Raw genomic sequence first — 7,970 nt, 5'->3', positions numbered from 1 at the left:
TCGGGTGCTCGACCCGAGCAACGAGCCCAATGTTAGTCTATGCGAGACCCGAGCATTTTTGCGGCGGCACCCCCGTCAGTCTGCATAAAGCCTAAAAAGTGCCCTAAACGATAGTGACAGTGCTCAAAAGACATGGGGGCAGCATGGGGATTGCCCCTGGAAGCATTTCTGACCCCCAGGTCACTGCTGTCAACAACGTGGTCAGAGGTATTAAGCCACTTTTACGGGCTCACAATAAAACGTTCAAAAACGAAACTGAAACGGTTTTCCTGTGAAATATGTTAAGGAATTTCCTTTCCAGGGTAAAGACTTGTGTATAAGGTAAAATAAATAACCAAAAACAAAAATACTCCTCCACACCTTGGGCTATGTTCACAAGTAGCATTTTTCATGCGTTTTTGCACTTTTGTATTGCTTTCAACCGTGACAAATGCATTCACCAAGAAATGTCATTTTAACATTATAAAATCTTATCTGGCCATGTGCTGTGTGACACATGCATACAGTGCTGAAAAGACATGGGAACAGCATGGGGAAGACCCCTGGAAGCATCTCTGACTCCCAGGTCACTGCCTAAAAGTGTGCCCATCAGAAGTGATCCTTGCCGCATCAGAAGATGCAGACTTGCAACTATCCCCGTGCAAGTCCTTGTCCCAGGGCAGTGTTCAATTTTACCTCCCCCACTCCTTGCAATGCAAGCGCAAATATGCAGCCAACCACCCACCCACCCTCAGGCTGCAATACCATACTGCTAGCTTTCTCATGAAATGGGGCCTTTTAGGCATGTGGAGGCGGAATCTGGCCACCATGTCTTGGCTGCGTCGACGGCCTGGTATCCATACTCAGTCCCCAGCTGCCCGGCGGCCGGGTGTCCATACTCGGTCCCAAGCCGCCTGTCACCTTCCCACACACTTTTCTTAGCCTGGCCTGCTTTAGGGCAGCATTGGACGAGCCCACCAGAGTACCAGACTCCTCCGGTGGGCCCTGGCTTCTCCATCAGGGGAGTTGAGAGTGCCAAGGTGAGGAGCATGATGATGATGATAGAAGTTAGCATCTGCTTTGTTTTCTTTAAATGCAAGTGTAAATGTGAAGCCTGACACCCACCCACCCCCAGGCTGCAATGCCATACTTCTAGCTTGCACTTGAAATGGGGCCATTTCGTTTGGAGTAGGCTGAAGCTGGCTACTACCTCATGGCTGCTTCGGCGGCCTGGTATCCATACTCAGTCCCCAGCCGCCCGGCGGCCCGGGTGTCCAGCATGATGATGATGATAGAAGTAAGCATCTGCTTTGTTTTCTTGGAATGCAAGCGCATGTATGTAGTAGCGGCTAAGCCTGAGGTGGTCAGCATTTTGGCGCATATCCTACCTCCTCCGAGGATTGCTGCATGTTTTCCTGCTACTATCCCAGTTCTATGACTCCCTTTAAAACAAAGCTTCAGGTGATAAATGATGGATGAGGTGGTGGCAAAGGAGAAAGAGCAGGAGGAACAGGAACCATTCACATCAATATCAGGCCAGTCAACCACACATGTCTTGTAGGATATTTTTCTGTACCAAAAGGAGGGGTTCGGCTACACAGTTATAGGGCATACAGTGAGTGCAATGCCTACCAAAAATTTAGAGGCACTCCAATGCCCCTTGGAAGTGACATGGAGGTCAGAGGGCCTTAACTAAACCATTTTTCCATTTATAGCAACTGGGTCTCCTGTGCACTGTTGGCCTAAGAAGTGAATGGAAGGCTTTCCAAAAATTATGAGGAACTGCAATGCCCCTTGAAACAGACGTGGATTACAGCGTACTAAAATCCTTTTACCCATTATTGGGCAGTGGGTCTCCCTTAGCTGTGGAGGTCACAGTAGCTTAAAAAGACGGTTTTAATGCCCCTCGGAAGAGACGTGGGGGTCACAGCAGCTTAACAAGATTGCTTCAATGCCCCTTGGAAAAGTGGAGGTCACAGTAGCTTAACAAGATGGTTTGAATGCCCCTTGGAAAAGTGGTGGAGGTCACAGTAGCTTAACAAGATGGTTTTAATGCCTCTTACAAGAGCCATACAGTACAGCATCTTAAAAACATTATTCCCATTATTGAGGAGTGGGTCTCCCACAGTCTTTGCTTATGCCTGCCAAGCAAAAGCTGCCAAAAATTAGGGCAGAGAAACTTGCAATGCCTCTTACAAGAGACATGCAGTACAGCATATTACAAACATTATTCAAATTATTGGGGAGTGGGTCTCCCATAGTCTTTGCTTATGCCTTCCAAGAAAAAGCTGCCAAAAATTAGGACGGAGGAACTTGCAATGCCCCTTACAAGAGCCATGCAGTACAGCATATTACAAACATTATTCCCATTATTGGGGAGTGGGTCTCCCATAGTCTTTGCTTATGCCTTCCAAGCAAAAGCTGCCAAAAATTAGGAGGAAATGCAATGCCCGTTCGAAGACTCGTGGAGGTTAGAGTTAATTAATAACAAAATTTCAATGCCCCTTGGAAGAGCTGTGGAGTTCAGAGTGGTTTAACAAGACACTTTTAATGCCCCTCGGAAGAGACGTGGAGGTCCCAGTAGCTTAACAAGACGGTTTTAATGCCCCTCGGAAGAGACGTGGAGGTCGCAATAGCTTAATAAGATGGTTTTAATGCCTTTTGGAAAAGTGGTGGAGGTCACAGTAGCTTAACAAGACGGTTTGAATGCCCCTTTGAAAAGTGGTGGAGGTCACAGTAGCTTAACAAGACGGTTTTAGTGCCCCTCGGAAGAGACGTGGAGGTCGCAGTAGCTTAACAAGATGGTTTTAATGCCCCTTGGAAAAGTGGTGGAGGTCACAGCAGCTTAACAAGATGGTTTGAATGCCCCTTGGAAAAGTGGTGGAGGTCGCAGTAGCTTAGCAAGATGGTTTTAATGCCCCTTACAAGAGCCATACAGTACAGCATATTACAAACATTATTCCCATTATTGGGAAGTGGGTCTCCCATAGTATTTGCTTATGCCTTCCAAGCAAAAGCTGCCAAATATTAGGATGGAGAAACTAGCAATGCCCCTTACAAGAGCCATGCAGTACAGCATATTACAAACATTATTCCCATTATTGGGGAGTGGGTCTCCCATAGGCTTTGCTTATGCCTTCCAAGCAAAAGCTGCCAAAAATTAGGAGGAAATGCAATGCCCGTTCGAAGACTCGTGGAGGTTAGAGTTAATTAATAACAAAATTTCAATGCCCCTTGGAAGAGCTGTGGAGTTCAGAGTGGTTTAACAAGACACTTTTAATGCCCCTCGGAAGAGACGTGGAGGTCCCAGTAGCTTAACAAGACGGTTTTAATGCCCCTCGGAAGAGACGTGGAGGTCGCAATAGCTTAATAAGATGGTTTTAATGCCTTTTGGAAAAGTGGTGGAGGTCACAGTAGCTTAACAAGATGGTTTTAATGCCCCTTGGAAAAGTGGTGGAGGTCACAGCAGCTTAACAAGATGGTTTGAATGCCCCTTGGAAAAGTGGTGGAGGTCGCAGTAGCTTAGCAAGATGGTTTTAATGCCCCTTACAAGAGCCATACAGTACAGCATATTACAAACATTATTCCCATTATTGGGAAGTGGGTCTCCCATAGTATTTGCTTATGCCTTCCAAGCAAAAGCTGCCAAAAATTAGGATGGAGAAACTAGCAATGCCCCTTACAAGAGCCATGCAGTACAGCATATTACAAACATTATTCCCATTATTGGGGAGTGGGTCTCCCATAGGCTTTGCTTATGCCTTCCAAGCAAAAGCTGTCAAAAATTAGGAGGAAATACAATGCCCGTTTGAAGAGCTGTGGAGTTGAGAGTGGTTTAACAAGACTCTTCTAATGCCCCTTGGAAGAGACGTGAAGGTCGCAGTAGCTTAACAAGATGGTTTTAATGCCCCTCGGAAGAGACTTGGAGGTCGCAGTAGCTTAAAAGACGGTTTTAATGCCCCTTGGAAAAGAGGTGGAGGTCACAGTAGCTTAACAAGACGGTTTAAATGCCCCTCGGAAGAGACGTGGAGGTGGCAGTAGCTTAACAAGACGGTTTTAATGCCCCTTGGAAGAGACGTGGAGGTCCCACAAGCTTAACAAGACGCTTTTAATGCCCCCCGGAAGAGAGAGGGGTAGGTCGCAGTAGCTTAACAAGACGGTTTTAATGCCCCTTGGAAAAGTGGTGGAGGTTGCAGTAGCTTAACAAAACGGTTTTAATGCCCCTTACAAGTGCCATACAGTACAGCATCTAAAATATTATTCCCATTATTCGGGAGTGGGTCTCCCACAGTCTTTGCTTCTGCCTTCCAAGCAAAAGTTGCCAAAAATAAGGACGGAGGAACTTTCAATAATGGTAACACGGACCACAGTCATCCTGGTGGTATAGTGGTGGTGGAGGCTGAGGATAAGGAGAAGAACATAAAACAGCCGAAATGAGGAAGCATATACCCATGTGTGGGTGTGAAGCGGTGCATGTGAATATACCTCCCGAAATAACACAGTGGATTTGACTTAATGTTACTCTGCTGTCATTTGGTGATGATGAGAAGTCTGGCCCAATCCAGTCCTTGTTCATTTTGATAAGGGTCAGCTTGTCAGCATTGTCAGTTGACAGGCAAGTTATAATTCCCCCAGCGGCACAAAAAACACGCTCCGATAACACGCTAGCGGCAGGGCAGGCCAGGACCTCTAAGGCGTACAGAGCGAGTTCATTCCAAGTGTCCTGCTTGGATACCCAATAATTAAAAGGCACAGAGGAATCACGGAGGACGCTGGTACGGTCAGCAAGGTACTCCCTCACCATCTTTTGAAACTTTCCACTCCTTGTGAGAGTACCCCGTGCCTCAGGGTTTGTCTGAAGGGAGGGTCTGAGAAAACTGTCCCACAATGTTGACAGTGTTCCCCTGCCTCTGCTGGATTGGAGTTGCATCTCTCTCGCCTGTACGCCTTGGTTGGGCAACGAACTGTGACCTCTGCCGCTAGCGTGTTCAGATGGGAATTTTTTTAAGAGTTCTGCAGCAAGGGCCTTCTGGTATTGCCCCATTTTTGTAGACCTCTCCACCTCAGGAATAAGAAAGTAAAAGTTCTCCTTGTAGCGGGGGTCTAAAAGTGTCACCAACCAGTAATGACTGTCACCAAACATTTTGACAACGCGAGGGTCACGGTTAAGGCAGCGTAACATAAAGTCAGCCATGCGTGCCAGACTGGTAAGGGGCATGACTTCCGTGTCTTCACCAAGATGACGACTGACCTTGCTCTCCTCCCCCTCCTCCTCCTACCCCCTGTCCTCAGGCCACCCACCCTGAACCGACGGTACGACAGTTGTACAGGTACTACCGTCTATAGCGCATAATACAAGCTCCTGTTCATCCTCCTCCTCCTCTCCCTCATTGTCCAATGCACGTTGGGATGAGATGAGGCTGGGCTGTGTGCAATCGACCGCTATGGCTTCTTGATCCATCTCATCATACTCTGGCTGCAATGCCTCCTCTTTAATTCTCTGCAGAGAGCATTGCAATAGACAGACAAGTGGAATGCTGACGCTTATGATGGCGTCATCGCCACTCATCATCTTGGTGGACTCCTCAAAGTTTGTCAAGATGGTGCATATGTCAGACATCCAGGTCCACTCCTGAGGTCTTATGTGTGGAGTGTGACCTGAATATCGATGGCCTTGTTGCAGCTGGTACTCCACAACTGCTCTCTTCTGCTCACAAATTGTTTGCAACATGTGGATGGTAGAGTTCCAATGTGTGGGGACATCACAAACCAGTTGGTGTGACGGAACCTGCAGTCGCTGCTGTTACACAGCAAGAGTGGCGGAAGCTGTAGCCAACTTGCGAAAATGAGCTGACAGGCGGCGTACTTTGACGAGCAGATCGGGCAACTCGGGGTACGATTAAAGACACCGCTGAACCACGAGGTTAAGCACATGAGCCAGGCATGGTACGTGTTTGATTTTGCCTCGCCTCAGAGCCGCCACCAGGTTAAGGCCATTGTCACACACCACCATGCCTGGATGTAGGTTCAGCGGTCTCAGACAAAGATTTGCCTGCTCTTTCACAGCTGTCCACAACTCAAAAGCATTGTGAGGTTTCTCACCTAAGCTTATGAGTCTCAGCACAGCCTGTTGCCGCTTGGCGGAGGCAGTATTGCATTGCTTCCAGGTTGTAACTGATGTGCTGATACCTGAGATGGAGGCTGAACATGAGGAGGAGCAGGAGGATGATGCGCAGGAGCTGTACACTGTGGGGGCAACTCTGACTGACATTGGGCCCACAATACTTGGTGTGGGGAGGATGTATTCCGTCCCAAGGTCCGACTGGGTCCCGGCTTCCACTATGTTTACCCAGTGTGCCGTCAGGGAGATATACCATTCCTGGCCACAAACACTTGTCCACGTGTCCGTTGTCAGGTGGACTCTCCCAGTAACTGCGTTGTTGAGTGCACAGCAGATGTTTTGGGACACGTGCTTGTGTAGTGCGGGGATTGCATACCGGGCAAAATAGTGTCGGCTGGGGACAGGGTACCAAGGGACGGCCACCCCCATAAGGTTGCGGAAGGACTCCGTCTCCCCCAGCCTAAAAGGCAGCATTTCCAATGCAAGCTGTCGTGAAATGTGCGAATTTAGACTGTGGCTTGTAGGGCGTTGGCTGCGAATTTCCGCTTTCATTCAAAGGTCTGGGATATGGACAATTGAACACTGTGGTGGGACATGGACGTGGACGTTGATGTTGTTTCTTGAGAAACTGCCATAACAAGAGAAGACTAAGAGGAGGGGGAATTTTTGCATGCAGTATGAACAGGGGATTGCTTTGCACACACAACAGGGGGTTCTATTGCATGCACAACAGTGGAAAAGGCAGTGGTGACACCTGCTGACACTGGTCGTGGACCCTGGGGTTCGCCCCACACAGTCGGGTGCTTTGCTGCCATGTGACTGATCATGGTGGTGGTGGTCAGGCTGGTAGTTATCAGCAGAGTCTTTAAAAAAATTCAAGACTCTGGAAGACCTACCGGTTGTCCTGGCAGAGTCCCTAGTGTTGATGTTATGGGGAACTGTTGCCTGCCTTCTGTGTGCGGCCACCACACTGCTTCTTCCTGCCTGCTGGGGTACGCTGCCTCCCTCACCCTGTGTGCTGCTGGCCTCGCTCTGCATGTCCTCCTGCCACTTTGGGTCAGTTCCTAGATTATTCACCACCTCCTCCTCTTCCACTTGTGCACCACGATCCTCCTCCTCACTTCGTGGCAATTGTGTCTCGTCATCGTCCACCTCTTGTGACAAATTGCCAGCGTCAACTTCCTCTGGCCGTGGATGTTCAAATATTTGGGCATCGCTACATGGGATCTCCTCTTCCACCACTTCAAGCGGAGCAGGCTAGGGGCACAAATCTGGAAATGGACCAGTGAACAGCTCTTCAGAGTGTCCAAGTGTGGGATAAGTTGCTGTCTGACGACACTCGGCATGGGGCGAGGAAGGAGCATCAGGGTGTGGAGGAGTATGCGGTCGAGACTCACGGCCACTAAGATTTGACCATGTGGAAGAAAGACCGGAAGTGGTGGTGCCCAGGAAACTGGAGGTATTATCTTCTATCCAATTAATAACCAGTTCACACTGATCAGTACGCAATACTGGTGTTGTTCTGTGCTTCCCTAGTAATTCGGTCAAGAAGTGGGAGCGAGAAGATGTGGTTGTTGGTTGTGGCACATTTTCACCTTGGCCACGGCCCCAACCTCTGCACGCACCATCACCAGAACGTCCAGTTCCACGGCCCTTGCCACGCGCCTTGCCCATTGTAAAAGATGTAAAATAGCTTACACTCGCACTATCAATGGAAAAAGGGTAATAAAAAGTAGATTAGAACCGTGGAAGAGGAAAACCACAGTTCTATTTCTCTGGCCTACACCCGACTCTTTTAAACAATCTGAACAATCAGGGAGAAACTAATACCAAAAGCTGAATAATAGAGATTTTTTACCGTCGAATGGCA

This window comes from Phyllobates terribilis, unplaced genomic scaffold (assembly GCF_046119375.1).
Source record: "Phyllobates terribilis strain yellow unplaced genomic scaffold, ASM4611937v1 Scaffold_2__4_contigs__length_985480577, whole genome shotgun sequence".
Taxonomy (NCBI): domain Eukaryota; kingdom Metazoa; phylum Chordata; class Amphibia; order Anura; family Dendrobatidae; genus Phyllobates; species Phyllobates terribilis.
The sequence above is the reverse complement of the archived record's forward strand: the minus strand, read 5'-3'. Positions refer to the sequence as shown.